At 36.5% G+C, this 25,939-nt stretch overlaps 1 protein-coding gene across 2 annotated transcripts in view; it reads left to right on the top strand.

Moving 5' to 3' along the window:
• Positions 1-25,939, top strand: part of PTPRK (protein tyrosine phosphatase, receptor type K) — a 723,664-nt gene that overhangs the window by 213,135 nt on the left and 484,590 nt on the right. The gene's annotated exons all lie outside the window — the stretch shown is intronic.

The raw sequence follows: 25,939 nt of genomic DNA, 5'->3' as shown, positions 1-25,939 counted from the left end.
CATCATCTCTCATCTCTCATCTCAGGGGTAATAAGACCAAGACCTAGAGGAGTGAAATGACTTCCCTATAGTCATACAGATAGTAAGTAGCAGAACCACTATTGTAACTTTGACTCTACAATGCTCTACCACACTGTGCTACCTGCTTCTAAGCTGTCAGTTACTACTAAGATCATATAGAGTATTAGGGTGGAAATGACCTTTAGAGATCATCTTATCAGTTTTGCAGATGAAGAAACTGAAAGTGAGAGATTCGTTCATTTGCTCAAGGTCACATAGCTTAGTCATTAGTGGAAGCAAGAATAAAACCTAGGTTTCCCAACTTACAGTCCAACGGCCCTTTCTACTATAATAACATAGTGCTTGAGTCCACTTTCTCATTATTTTTGAATGTACATAAAGATTCTCTTTCTGGCATTAAAAGAAATTTCTTTTCCTAGGTTCTTAACAGTTTAAGGTACTACAAAGCCTTGCACAAAATAGATGCTTAATTCAGGTGTTAAATTTGAATTCCAAGAAGAAACTATTTCTGAAAGGAAAACAAAATACACAAAGTATTTTTTACCCAAAGCCAGTCAAGTAATCAAAAGATGAGAAAAAAGGGCCTAAAATTATTGTTAAGAGATAAGGACACAATTATATTTTAATGATTTCTTAGGAAGAGGTATAGGTATTTTTGAAAATGCCAACATTTGTGTGAAATGGCCTATGTATTGAGATGAGGTTATAATACACAGAATCTCAAATTGGCAATTGAGAATCCAGAGGGTAAAAATTTCTAAGGGAATGCAACTGAATATGGCATAATGCTACTTTTCTAAAGATGTTCACTACCTCTGGCAGTTTGTCAGAGGTAGTTTGATTAGTTTGTTTAGTAGGATTGTGGACAAGAGGCTTAGAGTTGAACCTTTCCAACTGCCACAGCAGGATGAAGAACTAATGAGGCTGCTTAACTGAAAGAATATGAAGGAAGAATCAAAGCTAAAGTTGCAGGACCTGCCACATGAGGCGTAGGGAAAAGGAAGAGTAACAGATTGTAATGGGCATAGAAGTGTTCCAAGTTGTTATAGCAACTTAGATTTTAGACCCATAATTATGTAATGACAATGTTACCACTGTAGTGAAAATTCTAAATAAATTTAAAAAAAAAAATTTCACAGGGATACATGAAATTACCTTAACACATGCTAACAAGTCTTTTCATTCAGCTTAGAAATAGAGAATATTATTCGTATTATCTTGTAGCAGCAATTTATTTTTTGCTAACTACCAGTGACCACGCAGATACAGTTGGAGTCCAAAATATTGTTTAAAAAATAGATGCTGCTTATAAATTGAAAAGGCAGAATGCTTTTTGTGAAGAGGCGGGACCAAAGCAATGACAGTGTTATTTCTGCAGTTTTCATGCCAGGCTTAGGAATGCTGTTTGTTTGGCTCTGATTCATTGCATCCTCTGGTTTTAATTGAATTGCTCATAGCATTTACTAGAAAGCTTTTTAAGAAAATAATCTTAGAATTCAATTATACAGAAACAATAGCCACAAGACATGTTAAAGTTATTACTGATGATACTAACAAAGGCTGAGATGAGAAAACCTTATTTGTACTTATTCTTGTTGGTGCTATCACTGGAAACACAATATTTGGGGAACCTTAGAATTTTAGAGTTAGAAGGAACATGTGATAGATGTTCTAGTCTAGTCCATCTAGTTCTAGTCTACTTTCATTTCTGAGGACCTGAGAGGGGTTAATGACTTGCCACTCAGCTAGTCAAGTAGTCAGCCAACAAACATTTATTAAGTTCCTGTTATAGGCCAGGAAGTGTGCTAAGCAGTGGGGCTACCAAGAGAAAGGCAAAAGACAGTTCCTCCCCTCAAGGAAATCATGGTTGAATGGGGGCGACAAGAAGCAAATGCAAGATGTAAACAGGATAAATTGGATAAACAGGATAAAATAATCAATAGAGGGAAGGTACTACAATTAAGGTCAATTGGGAGAGGCCTCTAAAAGAAGGTAGAATTATTTACGTAGGAAGGAAATGACATCCTTGTACTTATTTCTCTTAAAATTCTCTTCTAACTAGTGAAGTGGCCAGACGAGAGCTTCTCTTTAATAATGAATGTATTTTGTAAAAACTGTTGGGGAAAAAAACCAAACAAACGTCATATCTTTTAAAATAAACATTCACAGGTATTTTTCCTTGAGTTTTAAGGGGGACACCTAATAGGCGATTTTTAGATGTTCAAAGAGGTTAAAATGTAAAACTTGATTCAAGAATTAAAATGACAAAAAAAAACCCCACAAAAGGGGTGATAAAATGTATGGAGAATATAAGCAGGCTATAGAATATAAATGAAAAAGGATAGGTATGACCGGGAAAGGAGATAGGTTTTTAATTTAAGTGATTGAGAAAGAGCTAATGGACGTTGAAAGTAGTATGCTGTGAATGAGATGAAGGCCATGATTGCCCTGAGTGGTGCCATTTTGGAGGATTTGTTGATGGAAGCCTTGTTAATATTTATTTCAAGATATGTATAGAATAAGAAGTTCTGAAGGGGTTGCAATTTACATAGTGGATAGAATACCTATATTGATGTAATCATGAATCTGTCAAAGCAGGAAGTTTTTGTACTTATTGTTATCATTTCTACTAAACTGAGAGCAAATCAAAAAATGGCAGAAAAGGGTGTTATATCTTTGTTTCCTGGATAGCTAGGTGGCAAAGTTGATGGAGTGCTGGGCCTGGGGTCAGGAAGATTTATTTTCCTGAGTTCAAATCTGTCCTCAGACACTTACTAGCTGTGTGACTCTGAGCACTTAACTACTTTTGCCTCAGTTTCCTCATGTGTAAAACAAGTTGGAAAAGGAAATGCAAACCACTCTACTATCTTTGCCAAGAAAATCCAAATGGTGGGGTCATGAAGAGTCAGATGTGATTGAATGGACTAAACAAAAACATCAATCTTTGTTTCTCCTTCATCCTAGTATAGTGTTTTATCCATAATTTTTCTTTAGATATTTATTAGCTTACTTAGGATCTCTGAGCCTCAGTTTCCGGGTTTGGTAAATAGAGATAATAACAGCACCCATCTCATAGGGTTGCTTGGAAGATCATAGGGGATAACATGTATAAAGTGCTTTGCAAACCTAAAGGTACTACATAAATATTAACTATTATAGGCCCTTAATGCATTTTTGCTGAAAGTTGTTTATAGACAACTAAAAAGAAAATAACTAACCTAGTCATTTTCTCCATTTCTTCTGTAATTTAAGCCCAATTATTAACACAAAAAAACCTGTATTGACTTTTGGAATACTAAAAGCTATTATCTATCCACTTTGTGCTGAGTTTTAAATTTATTTGTTCTTTATTGTCATCAAAAAAGTGAAATCTCTAGAATTGGGTTCTGGATTTGCCCTATATAGTTTTTGTTTATTTATAATCTTGAGTTAGGGATTGGAATGATTTACAGATGAGAGATTAAATGTTTGCTTAAGGACACAGCTAATGAGAAGCTTGGACTTGATAATAGCAGGTGCTTAATAAATGTTTATTGACTTACTGACCCAGACCTTCTCATTCCTGGAACTCTTACTTCTATACCATTTTCACTCTTCACCTTGTTAGGTAAAACTAGGCTAGCTCTTACAAAGAATATTTGTTTCCAAGGTTCTTTCAGACCTCCATTTACAACATCTATCCAGTATTTAAAATTTATATAATTTGAATTTTAAGAATATTAATGTGTTTTGAGAGATCCAATACTTCATTGTACAATACGTGGTATAAGAACAAAGAAATACCTCATTTCCTCATATAGTATGTAGTATAAGAGCAGGATGCTAAAGAGGCCACCATCACAGTTTTGATAGTTGGTATGAGAAAAAAAAACCTTCTATTTCTATAACTCCTAGATAGCCATTTCATAAACATTTTTTAGGGGGTGAACATACCGAATGTTATTGACTTTATGTATTTTATCACCATCCTTTGAAAAACAACCCAAATAGTATCTCTTGTGGCAGGCAAATGATGTCATTTTAAATAATGGATGCTGTTCATTGTCATAGATGGGAGGGCTGCCCCTCTCAGCTGTTACCTTAGGTGATCCAACATATAGGTGAATAACCCAATGGAACAGAAGCCAAGGACAATGCATTTTCAGAGAAACAGAATCAGAATGAATGGATGATTGACTAAATTTAACAATTATCTCATTTAATATCCAAGAAAATCTACTGGTGGATATTATTAAACTGTCCCAAGTAGCAGGCTTATTTACCTTGAGCTTTCTCTCCATAGGACTCTAAATAAAAAAAAAATGCAGTTTATCTTCTGAGAATTTTCCAGAAAAACTGCTTTGCTTTTCTCTCAGTCATCTGAGTATCTACTTTAGAAAGACATTTACAAAAATACCCATCACCTACAATTCATCATCTAGAAAGCTGGGCAAAGTGATGAACTGTTCTCATCAGGACTGAGGATCTATTTTATTCCCTTGCTTTCTTTGGGCCTTCTCTGTCTGACCCTCTGGGCTGACAAGTTTCTCTAGGGTTTGGATGCTGTCCATCTCTATGGAGAGGCTTATCTCTCTTCACCTCAAATAGCTCATTTCCTGTGACTGATTTGAAGTCTGTGGAAATCACCTGGCTCTGATCTTACCCAGTGTTTGGGAAAAGGTTCAGGCCTGGTAAAACACAGTCATCTATTGTTTGAGACTGGGGTGATGAATATCACAGCTATATTGTTATTGGTTGTCTGTGCTAACGGAGAGAGAATTTTGTCTGACATTTTTGAATCAATTTTGATAAAGGTGTTTTAAACCCATTCAGGTTTTTCCAGATTCTTTATCTGCTTAACATTATATCAGGATGATACCTGGGGAAATATTATTACATCATAAATTTATAGTTTTATAGTTGGAACGGACCTTAGAGGCCATTGGGTCCAGCCCTCTCATTTTATAGATGAGGAAACTGAAGTCCAGGATCTAGAGTCTTGCTCAAGATTACATAACTAGTTAAGTGCTTGAGGCAAATTTGAACTCAGTTCTACCTGACTCCAAGAGCAACTAGCCACCACATTGTAGCCTGATAATATTTCTAAAGAGCCCTTTGAGAAATGCTTAGCATGTACAGCATGTTAGAGGCTGTATCTTCTCCTTTGAAGTCTAAATAGACAACCTCCCCATCATGGAGCATGTATTAGGTGTTTACTGTGTGCTAGACTTGAAATACAAAGATAGAAGCAAAAAAAACAAAAAAACAAATAAGCAAACAAAACAAACAAAACCAATGATCTTTGTTCTTGAGGAGCTTATATGCTGATGGGGCACCAACATGTATACATAAGTATGTATAGCACCACATCATCTTCATCATCATCTTCACCACCACCACCATAATAATTATAACATTTGTTATAGCCAACATTTATACATCTATTTCCTCATTTGATCCTTACAAACCACAAAACCACACAAAACAACCCTGAGAGGTAGGTGCTATTATCATTATCCCTATTTTACAAATGAGGAAACCAAGGCAAACAGAGATTAAGTGACTTTCCCAGGTTCACGCAACTGCTTAGTGTGTGAGACTGGATTTGAACTCAGGTCTTCTTGACTCCAGGCCTAACACTCTAGCCTCAATACAACTTAGCTGCCACTGATATAGAAAACAGACACAGTGTAACCTCATAAGGAAAAAGGGGACCAAAGAAATGGGGGCAGCAAAATATTCTTTTTTTTTGTTTTGTTTTTAGGCAATTGGGATTAAGTGACTTGCCCAGCGTCACACAGCTAGTAAATGTCAAGTGTTCGGTCTGAGGCTGGATTTGAACTCAGGTCCTCTTGACTTCAGGACCGGTGCTCTATCCACTGCGCCACCTACCTGCCCCCAGAAAAAAATATTCTTCAGAAGGTGTTGCTTAAGCAAATTCATGAAGGAAACCAGGGCTTGATTCTAAAAGACATTTTACTAGCTTTGTGACTCTGGGCAAATCATTTAACTTCTCTCTGCCTCAGTTTCCTCATCTGTAAAATGGGGATAATAATAGCATTTGTTTAACAGAATTGTTTTAAGATCAAATAGCATTTATAAAATGCTTTTTACACCTTAAAGTGCTATATAAATGCTATAGAGCTCTGGACCTGGAGTTAGGAAGTTCAAATGTGGCCAAAGCTATTTGCTAGCTGTGTGAAGAACCTGGGCAAGTTACTTAACCTCTTGTCTTCCTCAGTTTCCTGATCTGTTAAATAGGGATAATAGTAGCATTTACCTTCCAGGGTTCTTTTGAGGATAGAATGAGAAAATATTTGTAAAGTGCTTTATGAACTTTCAAGTGCTGTTATAAGTAAAGGTATGGAGGGAAAACTTTCAATCTATAGTGGACAATAAATCAAATAACAAGAGCATTGAGAAAGGGCATCTGAACGAATAAATAATCAATAGGAAGAATTACAAACATGGCTAAATCCATATTTATATTTGTACCATCTGTTATACAGGATGCTTATGATTAGGGATTTGAGTATGAGTGAGTCAATGGGGGAAGACCTTGAAGAACTGTGATGAAGTACTGTTTTATTCAAGACTTCCAGAGGACTTACAATTAGTATCACCCATTTTTTTCTCTTTTAGAGCTCCTCTGGCCAATAAATTGACTTTTAATTGTGTCATTAATTTCTCCATTTTACCATTTTCCTTCCCTTGCAAAATAAATCAAACCTGGAATTTTGTACTCAACTTTTGAAGCATGAACACTCAGTAATGACCAGTTCATTTTTATTATACAGGACTGGAGTAACATAGTAAAGATATTTCTGCCCCCAAAATTGAACTGTGTGGATTTTTCTCCTTTACAAAGATCCCTGACCTTTGCCAGTTAGTGCCTATGGAGAATGCAACTTTTATTAGGGTCACTAGGGAAAAATTTTCAAAAGAAGTAGAAGACATTGTTGCTGTTCTCAAGGGACCCTGAAAAGTTGATTTAAAAATTTTTTTTAAATAAGGCAAACTCTTTTCCTTTCTCTACCATCAATCATTGAACACAACCTATGAACTCTAAATTTAATGGCAAAAATGTTGTATCAAGAACAAGTAAAGCTAGTGACATTTTTATAGAAATTTAATGTGGATAAACTACTGCTTTAGCTATAGTGAGATGACAAAAAAGTGAAAATGAGAATGTGTGTATCAATTCTGATTAAACACAAGGCTTTGTGAGCATGTGGGTCCATAGAATATGAAAGCTATAATATTAAGAGTAGATATGTGACTAATTATTTGAGTGATGCATCTTGTTAATCCATGGTTTAATGAATTTGGGCATGTTTAGGAAGTGCCTGATAGGAAAAGTAAAGAGGTTAGGTAATACCCTGTTATCCACCTATTTCAAATAAAATAAATTCCTAATTAGCCACTATTGAAGGGGGAAAAATGGCGTATGTATGCGTTGGAGGAGATAATATAGGGATAAATGGTTAGGGAAAAATCAGCTATTCTTAATAATGAATTTTGACTAGGTTGATAGCAGTCACCAAATAGTTATTCAGCTCAACACTGTGATCTCTGCCAAAAGAAAGAATGACAAAGAACTTACTAAGTCCTTAATTTATATAAACCATTGTGTTAAGTACTGAAGATAAAAAGTAGAAAAGCTAAACAGATTCTTGTTATGGAGGAGCTAAGATTCTAATAGGGAGAAATAAGACATATAGAATTCAAGACATATAGCTTCAGGATACCTGGAAAAGCCTAGTTGTCCTTGGGGTGAGAGGTAACATCCACGGCTCTGGTAATTAAGGCCCGGAAGGCAAAGGGACAGGTCAGATGGTAAATCAATGGTCTGGCAAATAATCCAATTTTGCTTGAACATAGGAGAGACAAATCAAATTATGGTAGAGATCATGGAGCATTGCAAACTATAACTCTTCCACTTTTTGACAAGTTTTAATCACTTTGGTGATAACTTAAAAAATGGTTTTCCTGACTTTGTAAAGAGAATACATTTAACTGAGCAAAGGAAGTGGGGGGGTGGGTTTACACCTATTATTTCATTGACCTAGAGATTTACTCCTCAGTAGAAACTCCTACTGCTGATTCACACTGGCTGTTCTTCTGAAACTTAGTTTTCAGAGATGCCAGAGTATGTGAGTGAAAGAGAGACAGACAGACTGAGTGAGTTAAGGTTAGACTGCTAATATGTGTAATATACAAAACTGATACTCAGGGCTTCCTGACTCCAAGATTTGAGTTTTATCTACTTGATATCTTCTCAAAGTACTCTATAATTCTGAAACAACTTAATGCATGTATAAGATGTCATCTATAACAGCCTCTAAGCAGGAGCTTTTTAGCATGATAAAGACACTGGACTTGGAGTTATGGGACATGAGTTGGAATCTTAACTGTCTACCACATACCTGTTACTCATTCTTAACTTTTTATTTATTATTTATTTATTTTATTATGTTGTGTGTGTGTGTGTGTGTGCGCGCGCGCGCGCTTTTATTTATTTATTTATTTTGTGAGGCGATCAGAGTTAAGTGATTTGTCCAGGGTCACACAGCTAGTAAATGACATGTGTCCGAGGCTGGATTTGAACTTAGGTCCTCCTGACTCCAAGGCCTGAGCTCTATCCACTGTGCCACCTAGCTGCCCTTCCTTCATTTTTGAAGGGGACCACTGACACCATGGGTGATGGCTGATGTCTTGACTTGTGTGTGAATTGGATTTAAGTGAGACAGAATTGCATAGAAGTCATCAGCTTCACTCTTCCTGAGTCATTTGAGTCCAGTGGCAGGGTTTGCTCTGTCAAGATGTCAAGATGACTGGTGATGGCCCAGAATGCAATGGATGACCTTGGTGTCTTGGATGCCTAACCAAACTCTAAGTCCTTCTCAGCACTTGCTTTAGCCACCTTCGTGGCCTTTGGGAAATCTTCACCTACTTGGGGTAGATATTCCTCTAACTCCACAGTTTTGAGGCCTATCATTTACCTTCAACCTGGAAATGTCTTGTGCTCCTGAAGAATGATATGAGACTAAAATTTTCATATGTGGAATGTTTAGGGAAATAGAGGAGAAAGTAAATCCATTACCTTTTAGAAAAACTAAAATTCTTTTGAGTATTTCTTAATTACAGACCACGAGAGGAATTAATTTCTGTATTTGTGGCAAACCCATAGCAAATGAGATGATATGAATTCATAATTATATTCAACTATGGTCAATATAATTATGTGGAATAAATGCCAACAGGAGAGCTCAACTAAGATATGTGAATATAGCTCAGAAATATCTACTTTGGGAAGGCATCACCTCCCACAAATTGACTTTCAAGGGGACTGTCTTACAAACTTAAATTCTGCTCCCAAAAGCAAAATTTCAGAAAATGCCTCCTTGCCATTTATCAGTTTAAAAAATATCAGGTTTCTGTCAAAGTGGGATAATTTCATTTGTAGATTCCTTTTAGATCCTTAGGCCATTTTTATGACTATGCCTGGAACTTAATTATGAAATAAAAGTCATCTAAAATATCTATTTGAGACCAAGATTATAGAACATTTGAACCCAGGTCTTTAGAAAAATTTTATCACTTACAATGTGTTTGCCCTACAGTGTGCATTACCATGCAATAAACATTGAGAGTGTGTGTGGCTAGGTGAATGTGTACTGGAAAAAAGTCAGAATAACCAAGGTGAAAGAACTGGAAGAACCTTACGGCATTTTAGCTAAGTGGTTTGGAGATTATCTAATATAATTATAAAACTTGGTAACTAGAGTGATGAGAAATCATCCAGTCAACAGTCTTTATTTTATAAATAATGACACAGAGGTTCAGAAAGAATTTAATAATTTACTCATTGATCAGGTTAGTGATAGAGCAAGGATAAGATGTTGAAATTTAAAAAAAAATATTTTTTTTCCTTTGGGTTTTGATCAGTAAGGAGATACCATTGGTAAATACTATGATTTCAGACCAGTTTATGGCCCTCTTCCTAAGTACCCAAAATGGTATTTGCTAAAAAGAAATTTAATGACAACTTTACTTAATCCTATGGGCTTGATTTGAAAACAGAGATGAGTGTTAGAGTTGGGCCTTGTGCCAGCATTCTCTTAGTTTAATTTTGGAGGCACTCATAAGTCATTGAACAGTTAACACAAAGTTGGTTTACTTTTCTCTAACAGTAATGATCTGCAACAAGTATACAGTAGTCTGCAAGTCATTGGATCAGGCTATGGTGAATCAGTGATTCTGGGCATCCAAGTCTGAGAGGTCCCAACCTCACTTGGGTGGGACTTTTGATTCCCAGGAAGGTTTTTTAGAAGGAAGCTGAAGCAAATCACTTTGTCTCATTCCTTTTGAGGGAAGGAAGAAAGAATACCTAACCCTATAGAGGAAGCAGAGAAGGTGTGGACTTTTAACTGGTGTTGTGGGGGAAAGCTGGTACGTATTAATCCTGTGACAACTAGGAAAATGAAGGATGCATGAGAAAGGCCTTTCTGCTGTGAAATGAAGAGACTATATTGCTTTCTCTCTTTGAATAGTATAGTACATTAAACGTTGAGAGAGCATGTAGGTGGGTGAACATGTACTGGAGAAAACCAGTTGTGGAATACTTTTGGCAAGCACTTTGTGTTTAACAGATTAATTTCTGACTTTGGTGGAAATTGTATTTTATTCATGGAAATCAAGATCATGCATTGTGGTCTCTTTTTCAGAGCTTTTTAAACTGTGGCTTGAGTCCCACAGTGACCCACAGTTTATGAAGCTCTGAAGGAGTTGCGAGTGGAAAAGCTTAAGAAGCCCTGAGTAGACAACAATATTTTTTTTGTGGCACCTGAAAAATGTAAATGAACTATCCTTGAGTCTTAATGATCATCTGTCTGGCTTACTGTTTTGTTCAGTTTCAGAATTCTATCTTGAAAGGTAAGGAGCTGTGGCTACTCTCCTTCAGAGGAAACAAGGAATTCATGTTAACAAAAGTCACACATTGGGAGGAAACAGGGATCAGGAGGGAAAGCTTACTCACAAATAAATGTTTTCTTTTTCATTTCCTTTCCATTTGTGAATTTGGAGTGATCCCCATTAGAACTAAACATTAGAGAAGGTGAAATACCCCCTTGGAAGCCCTGCTATTGTGCTGGGTGATAAAGTTATTAAAATAGTGTGTGGGGATGGGAAGAGGAGTGCAAATCTTCCACACTAGCTTTAGTCACCTAATATTTAGCAATGTTCATTTCAATTAGTGGTTTGGGGAAGGAAACTAATGGAGTTTATTTAGGTTATTATTTTTCATCTGGAGAGTCACGACCAATTTTTAAGGTCCTGGGAGTTTCTAGGGAATCCTAGAGAATTGAGCTACCAAGTTACAAAGAACCATTTGGGTGGACATGGTACTTATATATAAATTATTTTGGTCTAGCAATTAATTAATATGAGATCCATTGAAACATATTATAATCCACATCTTACATTAATGAGCAATGTCACTGAAGAACTTAAGAGTTGTGGCAGGGAGATGGAAAAAAATTGTAGAACTTATTAAATATTAAATTTTATTTTAATAACCTGAATATTTCATGTTGATATATTTCAGATTATATGACAATACACTTCTCAGATACTTCTAATGCTTTTATGGCTATTTCTTTTGTAGTGGTTATAGTCCACAAGACTATGCCACAGTCAATCAACAAGAATTTATTGATTGCTTACTGTGTGCTAGACATTGTGCTTAGCTCTAGGGCTACAAAGAAAGGTAAAATCAGCCCCTGTTCTCAAGGAGATAACTTTATAACATGCAAATAACTATGTGTATACAAGATGCACACAGTATGAATGAAAGGTAGTATCAGAGAAGGCACTAGAATCTGGGGGGCCCTGGAGAGGCTTCTGTGTAGAAGGTGTGGTTTGAGTTGAATCTTGAAGGAATCCCCCAAACCACACCAAAATAAGAATCAGTAGGTGTAGATGAGGTGGGAGAGCATTTCAGCCAATGCGAAGTCGCAGGATCAGTAGATGGAGTGTCTGCTGAAGGAACAACATATGGTTTTTTAAATCCCACTTGATTAAGAGTCAGGAAACCTGATTTCTAAATGTGACTTCCTATTGCCTTTAGAATAAAAAATAAACTACTGTGTTTAGTTTGGAAAGCCCTTCAGAATCTACCCCCAACTTGTCTTCCCAGACCTTTTGTACATTATTTCACATTCCTCTCTGCCCCTTCCCAAACTCTGTGATCCAGCCAGGCTGGGCTTCTTCTCTGTTCCTTAAACTTCACTACATCTTTCATCTCTACACCTTTGCAGTGACCATCCCACATGTCTGCAGTGCCTTCCTGCTTGCTTAAGCACCATCTTCTACACGAAGCCTTTCCTGCCCCTCTGAAGTGTGCTGGTCACTTCCCTCTCAAACTACCTTGTATTTAATATTTAACTCTCTCTCTCTCTCTCTCTCTCTCTCTCTCTCTCTCCCCCTCTCCCTCTCCCCCTCCCCCTCCCTCTCCCTCTCTCTTCCCCTCCCCCCATTAACTTTATATTCATGCTATGCATGTATGCATACATATTATACACGTACATGCACAATATATATGTATATAGACATACATTGTATATGTATGTGTGTGCTTATACACAGTATACATATATATGTGTATATACAGATATCCTAAATGTATGTACACATATACATAGTGCATTTTCAGTGCCCTGAAAACAGCCTGTGCTAAAGAAATGAAATGGAATGTAGGGTACTGGGATCAGTAAGCTGAGTAAGCATATAGTAGGAGAAGAGTAGTATGTAGTGTGGAACCAAATTGTGTGGGCCTTTAAGTGACCCTTCCCCACGCAAGAAAAGGAGTTTTCATTTTATTCTAGAGGTAAGAGGGAATCACTGGAACTTCTTGGGCAGTGTAGTGACATGGACAGACCTGTGCTTTAGGAATATCAATTTGACAGCTTTGTGGATCACAGATTGGAGAAGGGAGAAATTGGAGGCAGGGAAACCTCTTAGGAGCATCCTTCAGTAGTCCAGTTGAGGACCTGAACTAGGGAGGTGCCTATGTGACTGGAGAGAAGGGACTGATGGGAAAGAAAATGTGGAGATAACTGATAACTGGTTGGATATGAGGGATGAGAGGAAGGAAAAGTTCCCAAGATGACTCAGAGAATTCAAATCTGCGTAGCCTAAACAACAACTGAGCTCTGAACATAATTAGGACACTGTCCTGGTCACTTGGTCCCTAGGGAGACAAATAAATGACAAAACGAGGATTTACACATATGTTCTCTAACTCCAGCACTCTTTCCTTTGTACACACACTACTGCCTCTAGAGTTGGTCCAAACTCCTGCTTTATAAATGAAACCCAAACCCCCACACTTTAATTTTAGAGAGGATGAAACCTAAAGACAGAGAGATGAAATTATTGTCTAAGTTTACACAGGAATTAAGGAAAAGAGCCAGGATTTAAATGTAGGTCCTCTGACTCCAAATCTACTTCTTTCCAAAAAATGTGTTCATGTCCGGTCTCTCTGTTTAAATATAAACTTCTAGAGAATAGGGGTAATTTGGTTTCTCTTATTTTTATATACATGGCTTAGCCTACTGTTTGATATATAGTAATTGTTTAATACATGCTTTTTTTTTCCCGATTCACCCATTTGTTCCATGCTGTTTGCATGACATAAAGTTTTACTCTTCTCCTAAGTCATCCTCACTTGCTACTCCCCTTGCCATTTTCATTTCCCTTCCCCTCCTAAAACAAGGAATAGTGTTATTCTTATCTCTAACCCTGGCACAGAAGAGGTAAAATTTTCTTAGGTCTCCTTTAAGCAATCTGTTTGAATGCTACTAACTCAACTTTCTCTAGTCTCAGGGCTAAATAAATGTTTGTTGAACGAATGTTTTACTGTCTGGGCAAATAATCAAGGTATGGATTCCTTAAAAGGAGGAGTCCATTTATGGTCTTTTAGGAACAGTCATCTTGTAGGGGCATTATTAATTTGATAAAAGAGAAAGAAAATCTTTTAGTGATGGTCTTTTGCTTAACCTACAACTGAAAGGAAGTATTTCTTTTAGGGAAGAAATATTGTTTACATAGATCTTAGAAAATGTCATCAGCTCAAGGTACTTCAAAAGAGTACTAATCTTGAGGTCAGCATTATGGTCCCTTACAGAATTTTCATATACAAGGATTTGCACAAGTACAAGGTACCAAGGCAGATTGAATAGCATTGCTCAGCTTTATGGAGCCACAAGCAGTGTTCTACTAGAATAATGAACCCTTTTTTGGCAATTTCCAAATGTAGAACAGTGTACTAGTTTTAGTGAAGGTTCTAGGTGATTCAACACCTTTCCCTTTTCAAGTTTTAGTTTTTTGGTGTGTTTTTTTTATAGATTTATAGCCAGAAGAGGTATTTGAGGTCATAAAGACTAAGGTCATTTTGTGAGGAGAAAAATGTGACTCTGCTGTATCTTATTCTTCTTTTTTCTTAAATATATTAATAATGTTTTGTTATTACATCACCTTCATTTCCCCATATCTTTCCCAGCTCACACCCAGAAAGATACTCCTAATAAACCATACAAAAGAAAGGGGAGAGAAAAAAAGGGGTTTAGTAAAACCAAATCATTCATTAGTGGTTCTCAAACTTTTTGATCTTAGGACCCTATTACTCTCTTAGAAATTGTTGAGGACTCCAAAGAGCTTTTGTTCCTGTGAGTTCTATCTATGGATATTTATTGAATTAGAAATTAAAATGTTTTAGTATTATTATGAAAATCATTTTGACCTCATGGTATCCATGAAAGAAAACATTCAGACCTTATTTTTTTGGGGGGGGTGAGGCAATTGGGGTTAAGTGACTTGCCCAAGGTCACACAGCTGGTGCATGTCAAGTGTTTGGTCTGAGGCCGGATTTGAACTCAGGTCCTCCTGACTTCAGGGCCAGTGCTCTATCCACTGCGCCACCTAACTGCCCCCATTTTTTATGGCAACCCATGAAAAGGGTCTTGAGAACCCCTAGTGGTTCCTGCACCATACTTTGAGAACCACTGGCATATATCAATTAAGTCTAACAGTATGTAAAAAGTTTTATACCCATAGTCCTCTAGTACTGCAATGAAAGGGAGGAGTTACATTCTTATATTTCTTCTTCAGAGCCAACCTTGGTCATTATATTTCTTCAGCTTTCAGTTCTGAAATTTTTTTATTCTTCCATTTTCATTGTTGCAGTAATCATTGTTTATTTTGTTTTTAAAAGCTAAGCTGGAGCTTATATTTGAACCCGGAGGCAATAGGAAGCCATTGGAATTTTTGTTTTGAGTAAGGGAGTGAGATGGTCTGATCTGAATTAAAAAACAAACAAACAAAGAAAAAAACATTTTATTACCTGTATGTAAGATGAATAAGAAACAGGAGAAACTTGAAGCTACATGGCTAGGTGAAATTAATTTGAAATCTAGGTGAACGGTGATGAGGGCCTGAAATAGAGTAGTGGCCATGGGAGTAGAGATAAGATAAATGTAAGAGCTATAGTGGAAGTATAAATAACAAAAATTGGCACATTATTGAATATTTGGGGTGAGATATTTGGGCATCTACTTTTCAGTTTTTACCATAAAAATGTTGCTATTAATATTTTGGTATACAGGGAACCTTTCTTTCAGTGTTTGACTTCCTTAGGCAATATGTTTAACATTGGGAACTTTGCCTCAAATTAATACTGCCATCAAGATATGTTCTATTATTCTTATGTACACTTTGTGACAAGGATAATATTAGCTTTACTTAGTACTAGAATATGGATCCTAGGACTTGAAATACAAATAAAAGCAAATAGAAATGATATATTTTAATTCTTTTGCCCAGCGGAGGGTCCATTGTGGGGGGAAAATAGTCTACATAGATGCAAAAATTCTATATAATCCTGAGTGTTTTTTTTAATTTACACATACACACACACACACACACACACACACACACGCGCGTGCGCGCATGCACACCCCCCCCACATACAACTATTCCAAGGACCCTTTCTCTGTTAATTTGGCTTTTTCATCATATATTCCCAAACTTCCTTCTAATTACCTTTTATTTGCTTAATACTACATCTGATTATTTTAATGTATTTTCTACTTTATGTATGTTTTGGTTATTAATACTTTCTTTGAAGTGGTACTGGAGGAAGAATTTCATTTTTGATATGGTATAGACACATCCTAATGAATATATCTTATACTCTATGGATCTTTTTTTTTTTTTTTCAGTTCCTGAGAATTTTGCCTGAAACCTTATTTTTAAAGGAATGTAGACATGCTATCATCCTGGCTTCTAGGCTAGGTCCTGAGGCAGACTGATGTGGACTGTCTAAACACCTAAACAATCATTGCCTCAGAAGCAGCCCTTTGTTTAAATTCATCTTGCAAAGATTCATATGGATAGAATGAAGCTTTTTGTGTGTAGAGAGGCATAGACTAGAAGGAAAAAAAAACCTGATAGTTCTTTCATGGATGATTTCTAGGGGATAATAGATTTAGATACACGTTATTTGGCAGATGAAGGGACTGAGGCCCAGGGAGGTTAAGTGATTTCCTTAAGACCATACAAGTAGTGAACTGGCACAGGTCCTTTGACCCCAACTTCAGTGCTCTGTCCCCTTCATCACTCAGAAGACAGTTTTTCTATCTATTAATATGTGAGTAAAGCAACACCTCAGTGAAGAGTATTCTTTCTGTTCTTGCCATCACATACTTTTTTTTTACAGAAACTTCATAAAGAAATATATAGAAATAATTTAGAAAAATATAGAATACAGGAAAATACAGAAACAATAATCACCATGTAATATGTCACTTTAAAGGGCAAAGACCTCCCACCAAATACCTGGAAAAATATGATTGGGTGGTGAGATTTGTAAACCAGAAACTTGTTACCATTCATATCATTCAACTAACAGATGACAGATCTCCGTATTACAAATACAGATGCCAATGTATGCTTGAAAATTCAACAAATTAACTATACCAGATCCGTATGACAGACAAAACTGGTTCCTCAAATCACTCAGATTTAATGTTTATTTAAAAATTGAGAACATTTGTATTTGATATTGTCATGTTGAATACAGTACTCGTATTTTCCAAATTATATGGAATAAGAGTATTAAAAAGATAAAGGTCTCAATCAGGTAGGAATAGGATGTTCATCCTTTCTGTTCCTGGAATTTCCTGAAGCAACTTTCAGTGAGCCTATTGAAGAAGAGTCAGTCAGTGGATAAGGATTTAATAATTACTTTTTATGCACCAGGTACTGTGCTAAGGGCTAGAAAAGCCAAATAATAGGTTCTTTGCCCTCTAGTAGCTTGTATTCTAATGGACTGACATTCCAGTGCATTTATTCAGTTACAAAAATCAGTCATTCTGAATTTGTAGTAGTTCACACAAAGGCAAAATGCAGAAAAGCAATAGCAGAATAACTTAGAAAAAACTGTGGTAAAAATAACTGACACTTCTCTAGTTATTTTAGAGCACTTTATAATGCTTTACATATAATTTTTCATTTGATCCTAACTCTATTTAAATTTAAATTCTTTTTAAATAAAATAGAGGTGCAGGGGTATATGCATTACAGAATGCTAGATAAAAAGGGTTATAGAATAAAAGTAATTAAATGTTTAGTAATGAAAAATACATTAAAAAATCTATTCCATCCATCCATCCATCCATTCATCCATCCATCTATCCATCTATCTAGCTAGCTAGCTCTAGCTATCATCTTCATTTTAGTGAAAAGGATCTAATGGCAGGGTTTTGGTTAAGGACGCTCTCTTATGTTGTCTCTTCTAGGCTTTTGTGTCTCTCACCTCTGAAATCATCATCCTAATAACCTCAAGACATTGTCAAAAATAATTAAGCTACATTAATCTTTGGGGTAGCAATGCAGTCTAGGATGATTTCACCAGCTCTGATGTACCTCAGAAAAAATCCATCTGCTCAATAATTCTTGAAATTATCAAATGCTAGTTTTTAGCTTTATCAAGGAAAAAAAATTTTCATTGTAATTTTTTAGGTCTTAAAACGTTTTGGAATTGGGGAGGTAGCGAGATATGAATTATTTAAGTAATATTTATGAAGCATCAGGCACTGTAGTAAGCATTGGGTATATAAGAAGGATCAAACCAAACAAAAAACAGTCCCTGCTTTCAAAGAACTCAAAAGTTCACTAGGGTTGATAGAATCCAAATAATTATATCAAAACAAGCTATATACAGGATAAATTGGGGATAGTCTCAGAGGGAAGGCATTATTAGATTAAAGAAGCTTGGGAAATACTTGTTGTGGAATTGAGCTTTAAGGAAGTCAGGGAAGTAAGAGAGGAGGAGGAAGAGAATTCCAGGCCTAGGGGACAGCCAGAGAAAGTGCCTGGAATCAGGAAGTGGATTTCTTGGGGTGTGATTAACATCCCAAGGATGACTAACATCATTGGATTGCTGAGTATGTGGAGGTGGATAAGGTATAAGAAGCCGGGAAAGTTAAGAAGGAGCCAAGTTATGAAGGGTTTTGAAAGCCAAATAAAGTATATATCTTATATTTGATACTGTAGGTAAAAGGGAACTATTAGTATTTATTGAATAGGGGAGACATGGTCAGACTTATGACAGCTGAGAAGAAGAAGGGCTGGAGTGGGGAAAGACTTGAGGCAGGTAGAACAACCAGCAAGCTATTGCAGTAGTGATGAGAAACTACCATAGAGGTATCAGTGTTAGAGGAGAGAAGGAGGCACGTATGTGATACGTTATACAAGGAAAATTGACAGGACAACTGATTGGATATGGGGGTTAAGAGAGTGAGTAGTTTGCGTGTTACATATACTCAGGCTGCTTGCTTGAATAAATGGACTGGGAGGATGGTGGTACCTTTCTGTGGTAATAGGAAAGTTCAGAAGAAGGGAGAGGGTTTGGTGCTGCTGGTGGTGGGAAAACAATGAGCTTAGATATACTGTTGATTGTTCAGAATTTGGAGTCATTGGAAAGTAGGATCATAGATTTAAACTCAAAAAGCACCTTACAATTTCTTTTTTTTATGGATAAGGAAACTGATGCTTAAAAATGTTATGGGGTTTTCTTCCTTCCAATTATGTTGTTTTAATAATAATAACTCATTTAGAGGTTTAAAATTTGTGACTCTTTTTTCATGCTTTACCTTTTGAATCTAAAACAAACTCTCCTCCTGCTAAGTGGGTACCACATTTACTAATTTCCTCATTTTATAGATGAGAAAATGGAAGCAGAAAGAGGTTATGTGACTTACCCAGAGTCACACAGCTAGAAAGTGTTTGAATCAGAATTTGTACCCAGCTCTTTCTGAGTTATGCCCTACCTATTATACCATAGTCCAGCCACTTTTTATTGCTCCCTCTCTGTCAATGCAGACCCCCACCTGCTTTGCAACTTACAGTGGGCTCCCTCAAACACTGAGAGGACAAGTAATTTGTTTAGTTTTGCGCAGCCAATCAGAACTGGAACTTGGGCTTTCCTGGCTCCAAAGGCACCTCCCCATCTTCTATGCCACACTCCCTCTCAAGTCTCCACACTCCCTCCTCAACACTGTCAAATTGAAGGGTGAGACCAGAAGGCATATACAAGTTGGTCAATGTGGGAATTGGCCATGTAACTTGGGTAGTGCTTAGTGAGGATGTGATTAGGTGTGATAGGCACTACTGGGGCCTTTTTGTACTTAAACACTTGAAGTAATTGTTTTTTGAGGTGGGGAGGGCTGTTGTGGTTCCTCTCCTACCTCAGCTGAGGTCATGGAGCTGTTAAATCTCTAGTTGAAGTCACTCATTTTACAGATAATAAAGTTAAGACCTGGAGACATTAAGTTCATGTAGTGGAAAGAGCAGTGGATTTGGAATCAAGACAGAGGACCTGGCAATTGTGGCTCTCCTCCCCCCCTCCCCCTCCCCCTCCTCCTTCTTCAACTGGGTTAAGTGACTTGCCCAGGGTTACATAGCTAGTAGGTGTCTGAGGCTAGATTTGAACTCAGGTCCTCCTGACTCCAGGTCAGGTGCTCTATCCACTGTGCCATCTAGCTGCCTCTCTCCCTCACTCTTACTGAGACACTGTTGGTACATCATTTTGCTTTCCCCAGACTTCAGTTTCCCAATATGTACATTGATGTTGTTGGACCGCATTATGACTTCTCTCCCTGCCACTCCATCTGTGATTCTGTGATCTCAAAGGTCTTTCCTAGCTCAAAATCCATGATCCTATGATCATAAATACTTTCTTTATCTAGGTATCTGAATAGTAAGATCTAGGTGATATCTAGGTAGTGAGTGGTATAGTAAGTAGCACAGATGGGAATTCTAACTCAGGGTCTCTGATCTCATAAAGGGCAATACAGTGCAGTGGAAAGGGTTAGCTTTGGATGCCTATTCCAGCTCTACTTCCTTACAACCCTTATTAACCTTCCTAGGTCTTAATTCATCTGCAAAAGGTTACATCATCTGTAAAATGAAGAGTTTGGATGAGAGGTCCTCTAAAGTGCCAAGTAGTTTTGGATCTGTGATTCCATTTCCCTGCTTCCCCTGCCCTTTTCTGCCTTCCTCTGTTTCTTCAGATTTTAAGCCTGAAGTGATCTGCTTGGCAATCCGAAGCTTCCAAAATCGCACTTATCTCTTTGATTCAACCATATCTCCTTGGATTCCTCCCTAGGAGCCTGAACTTCATTTAAGTCAATCTCCTCAGCGTTGCCCTCACTACACAGTGAATCACTTAATGTCATGCTTTTATTATAAATATAGAGTAATTATAAATAAAATATTAAATTTAGAAACTAAATAACACTGATTTCACAGCTCAATTGTCATTAGTTGCTTTTTAAGGTTCTCCATTGCTTGGCTGAGCTGTGTTCTGTGGCATTTTTTCAGTCATTCCATATAGTTAGATGGGCTCTTATTTTGGGGGTTGGTGCTTTGGTATATAACCAACCTGGGAGTCAGGGAAATATTGGTTGAAGTCTTGCTTTTGACACATGCTGAATGTATGACCCTGGGCAAATCACTTAACTGCTCACAGCCCAAGGAAATTATCTAAAGCTAGAAGTTGCTGAGAAGGGCCTAAGCACAATAGTAAAGAATTTGCTCACTTCATGAGTTCCAAATATCAACGAAGCCATAAGTCCCATATCTACTTATTTCAATCTGGTTGTCATATGTAATTCAATTAAACTAGTTTTAATTGATAGTACATTCAATTAAGGCATTTTAAATCATTAGCAATCAAATGTTGGATTAGCCTGTGAGAGAGGAGAGGAAAGATCTGATTCATTTGGGGCGGGGGGGGGGGGGAAGGAACAAAAACATGATGTTGAAAAATCTCGAGAACAAAGTCATCTTCTGTTATCTTTACTTAACATTTGTGTGCATGTTGGGTGCCTAACATTATACTAAGAGCTGTTAAATGGAAATAAGTAAGAAATAAGTAAGTAAGGCAATTGTCACCGTTTAGTCTCAAGAGTCAGATTTTGTTCAATAGTAACCTTGGGAACTATAGATTGTTACTTTATTAGACTAGTTTTAGAAGCTATTTTAGTACCATGATGATGGTCTTTTTATATACTTGTCAGGATATGAGCATCTGATATTCTGTATATGATAGCTTTTCCCATACACAATGGAGACACCATTAAGCAATGCTGGATGAGAAAGAGATGCAGAGTCTAAAAAGTAAAGAAACATCTTTAACTTAAAAATGTTAACCATTCTTTGCAGCATCCTAAGGGGAACATACAGATTTTCAAGACAGTCATCCAGAAACCACATTGATTTTGAGATTCCCCTTACAGATTTTCTCGAATTTTATAATGAAACATAGTAAGTCAGGGGATTTATTTAAATCTTTGAAGACTTGATGTCTCAAGTCTAAACAGAACAATTTGCAACCATTGAATGGTATTTATTTCTACACATATGGCTATGCTTGTTATAGTGAAAACAGCATATGACTAAAAGTCAGAAGACCTTGATTCTCGTTCTTATTCAATTTATGTATCTTAAGGTACTTTGGCCTTCAGGTTTTTCCATCAGTAAAATAGGTGGGTTCTAGTCCTGGTGATCCTCTAACATTAAAGAATTCTAAGGTTTCACTGAGACATTCAGTTCCAAGTATTTTAATATAGTTTGGTATAGTTATCCCTGTTGGTTACTTTTCCTAGTTTCATGCTTCGCCTTGTGGACATTTCTGTACTTCTGAATATCCACCAAGAAGATGTGCAGGGAACAGATTTAGGGAGTAAACAAATCAGTAATTTTGAATAATTCTTAGCTATGAAAGAAATTTTATCTGTGAAGAAGGTGAAAACTATTTGCTTAAAATGAATGTTTTTAGCTTATTGGTGTATTTCATTTTGATCCTCAGTTGCTGTTGATAAGTGCATGTCAAGAGAGAATTTCTTATTTGCCTCTTTAAAACAGTTATAATTGTTAGAGTTAAGGTAGCAGGGGAGCACACTGAAAATAAAAAAGTATATAGTCAAATCTTTTGAGTTCTTTCTTTTCAGTATTTATTATAATTGAGACAGGAGTTGGTCTGAAGTTTACTTTTTCATTATCTATGAAGAAAAAATTTGCTAAGTAGCTTCAGCTCAGTCTTTCATTAAGGCTTCACGGGATGCCACAAGTGAAATCTCCAAATCTTCTCAGTCCTAAAATTCTTCATTTACTGTACTACTTGGGAGTGTAGATGAAATTTTCTACCCCTATTTCAATCCATTAGTTATATAATCATAATGCAGTATTAGAAGTTTAAACTTCATAAAAGAATATATATTTCTGTGTTCCCTTAAGTATTTCATTAGTATCCCATTCAGCTTGATATAATAATTACAGACCATTCTTCTGTATGATAATGGTAGGAAACATATATAGATAGACTTTAAGATTTGCAAAGCACTAGGCATCTATTCTAATTTCAAAATCAAGACAGATCTATTCTCTTTTTTCCCTCATTTCATATTATTCAGATGCCTTCTTAAACTATCACCCCCTTTCCCCTGGTTCATATGAACCTTTGCAAAGGTAAACTGAGTAGTAGAATATTTTACAGATTAGAAACTGAGGCTTTGAGATCGATTATTCTGCCCTTAGTCACACATCTTGTATGTAATGCCTAAATTCAAATATAGTTCTTCTGGTGGTTCAGTAGTGTTCATTCTACTTTATCTTTCTCAGTAGATTATAAGCACCTTGAGGACAGGGACCATTGATTTTTACTTAATAAATGTTAACTGATTGATTATTTGCATCATTTCCTGATGCTTTTCTTTTGTCACCTACCACTTTTTGGTTTCTCAGAGCTATGTCAATATTTTCCTTTAGACCAAATATTTTCATATTTGAATAAAATTCAGAATCCTCAGTCTGACATTGAAAGTTCTCCACAATACAGCTCCCACCCACTTTTCCTATCTTATTTTACATTATTCTCTTTTATAAACTGTCTATTCCAATCCAACTAGTCTGCTAAACTGTTCCCTATACTTAACAGAAAACTTCCCATATCCTTACTCCTATGCCTTGAATGCCACTGTGTTCTTCCCTCAGCCTCAGAATCCCTGCCTTCCTTCAAAACATGGGTTTACATCTTAACCTCTTATAGATCTGTCTTGATCACTCCACTCCCCAGAGTTAATGTTTTCTTTCTCTTGAAATTACCATACATATATATATAATATATAATACACACACACACACACACACACACACACACACACACTGTATTTGTTTATCTGTTTTTCTTGTGTTGTAAAATATAAGTGCCTTAAGAGGAAGGAACATTTTTTTTAAATCTTTGTATAGTAAGTCTCTAGCACAGTCTCTTGACCATTTCGTCATAAGTACTTAACAAAATTTGTTTAAGTGAATTAAATATTTAGGTCTCAGCAACCAAATTATTGGACAACTCTCACTGAGGCTTCTTTGGCCATGTTTACATGTAGTAAAAGAAGGGGGAAACTCTTCCTTAGAGACAAGTGCTGATCTTTGGGACTCATTTAATACAATTCCTAATGTTTTAAGATTTGAAAAAATTACTTGCTCAGAAGAAAATTAATTTAAATTTTATGTAAATCAGGGTTGTTTTTCTTCTAAACCATTTATCCTTTTTACATTCAAAACTCTTTGAACTTTCAGTGATCTCAGATTTTCAGTGTCTCTTGCTTATATTTGTGTTTTTAGTGGGGTTAAATTTGAAAAGAAAGATATGATTCAGTTTTAAAAATCATTATTTGAAGAAGCACTTGTTCAATTGGCAAAGGCAGTGATTTTGAGTTAAAAAATACACCCAATGGGCATCTTTCCCAAATTACAATTCTGAAATGTAGAATATGCTAGTCTGGAGAGATAAAATGTATAATTTAAGGAATCTCTTCCCTATAATAATAATGTTTTTCATGATAACTTAATGAGTCATGTGATAGTCTGACTTTGATCGAAATTTTTTTGGTTTCAAAATGACAAACCGGAGAGTATTAGCTAAGTTTGATAGCTACAGATAGATTTTTTGCTGTTGAAGGGAATTCATTTAGAGAAAAGAAGTCAAACTTTTGAATTGTGGTTTTAATATGACCTGGGTGTAAAATTACCTATTGTTAAGGTTTAGGTAATGATTAGCTTTGTGAAAATTACGTAAGAAGAGTTATCCTTTGAAAAGGGTAGATCCCTTAATCTCTTTTTCTGACTGTGGAAGTTCCTTTTAATCTACCATCCCCTCTTCAGTTCCAGAGGCAGGTAGCTGGTTATTGGTGTAAACAACACTGATAGGAGTGAGAGGACCAGTCAAAATTCAGATCCTGTCCTGAGAGTTACTAAGGCATTCAACTTCCCTGGGATTCAGGTTCCTCATTTCTAAAATGAGGCCTCACTGAAGGCCCTTCCAGCTGTATACCTGTGATTCATATATCAACTTTTCTCTGGATACTTATGGCATAATGGTGATTAATAGTCCTTTGGGATTTGTAGCTTCCAGACATAGTTGGCACTTTCTACTATGTAAGATCCACTTGCACTGCTTCTTATATAAATGTGATTAGTTTAATTCTTATGTAATTAGTAGATCTTGGAGCACAGACCAACATGTACACAAGTCCTCCATCCATCCCTTATCTTTTTGCCTAGGATGAAGAAGCCTGCCTTGCGTGTGGAGTGGAGTGGTTGGGGACCTGCACAAAGACATAGTGATCATTCCACACGCAAAGAGTATGAATTTCCTCATGTGTAAATTGGGGTACTGATTACATGGGACTAAGCTGGAGAAGCATCTTATTAAGAATTTTCTTGAATTTCCTTCAGCACTAGCATAATTCAGGAGCTGCAGCTGTAGGGAGAGGCTAAGCCTGTGCTTTTATCCAGTCAGAAAAAAGCATTTCAAAAAAATGCTTATTTTTGTTAGGTTTTGTGCTAAGTGGTGAAGGTCCAAAGAAAGGCCAAAAAAAAAAAATGTAAGTCCATAACCTCAAGGAACTCACATTCTAATTGGAGAGACAACATGTAAACAACTAAGTATATATCAAATATATGCTGGGTAAATTGGAGATAATTCCCTGTGGGAAGGCACTAAAAGTGGGTGGGAGTGGGAAAGGCCTCTTGCAGAAGGTGTGATTTGAGGTAAATTTTGATGAAAGGTAGGGCAGCCAGGAAGCAGAGGAGAAGAGAATGTGCATAAGGAAGAGCCACCAGAAGGGCACAAGAGTTGGGAGAAGGGTGCTATCTTGTGTAACAAACAACAAGTAGTCTGGATCCAGTTTCAGAGTACTTTGGAGAGGAAGTGGAAGAACAAGAGTTATCCTGGAAAGTAGCTGAAAAATATTACTCTACTTTTTATTTGTGTTCCAATTAGGTATCTGCTGTTTCAGTGCCTTTTTTTTTTTTT

This window comes from Vombatus ursinus, unplaced genomic scaffold (genome assembly GCF_900497805.2).
Source record: "Vombatus ursinus unplaced genomic scaffold, bare-nosed wombat genome assembly UNPS02006779.1, whole genome shotgun sequence".
NCBI lineage: Eukaryota > Metazoa > Chordata > Mammalia > Diprotodontia > Vombatidae > Vombatus > Vombatus ursinus.
Note: the sequence above shows the minus strand (reverse complement) of the source record. Positions and strands in the feature narration are given on the sequence as shown.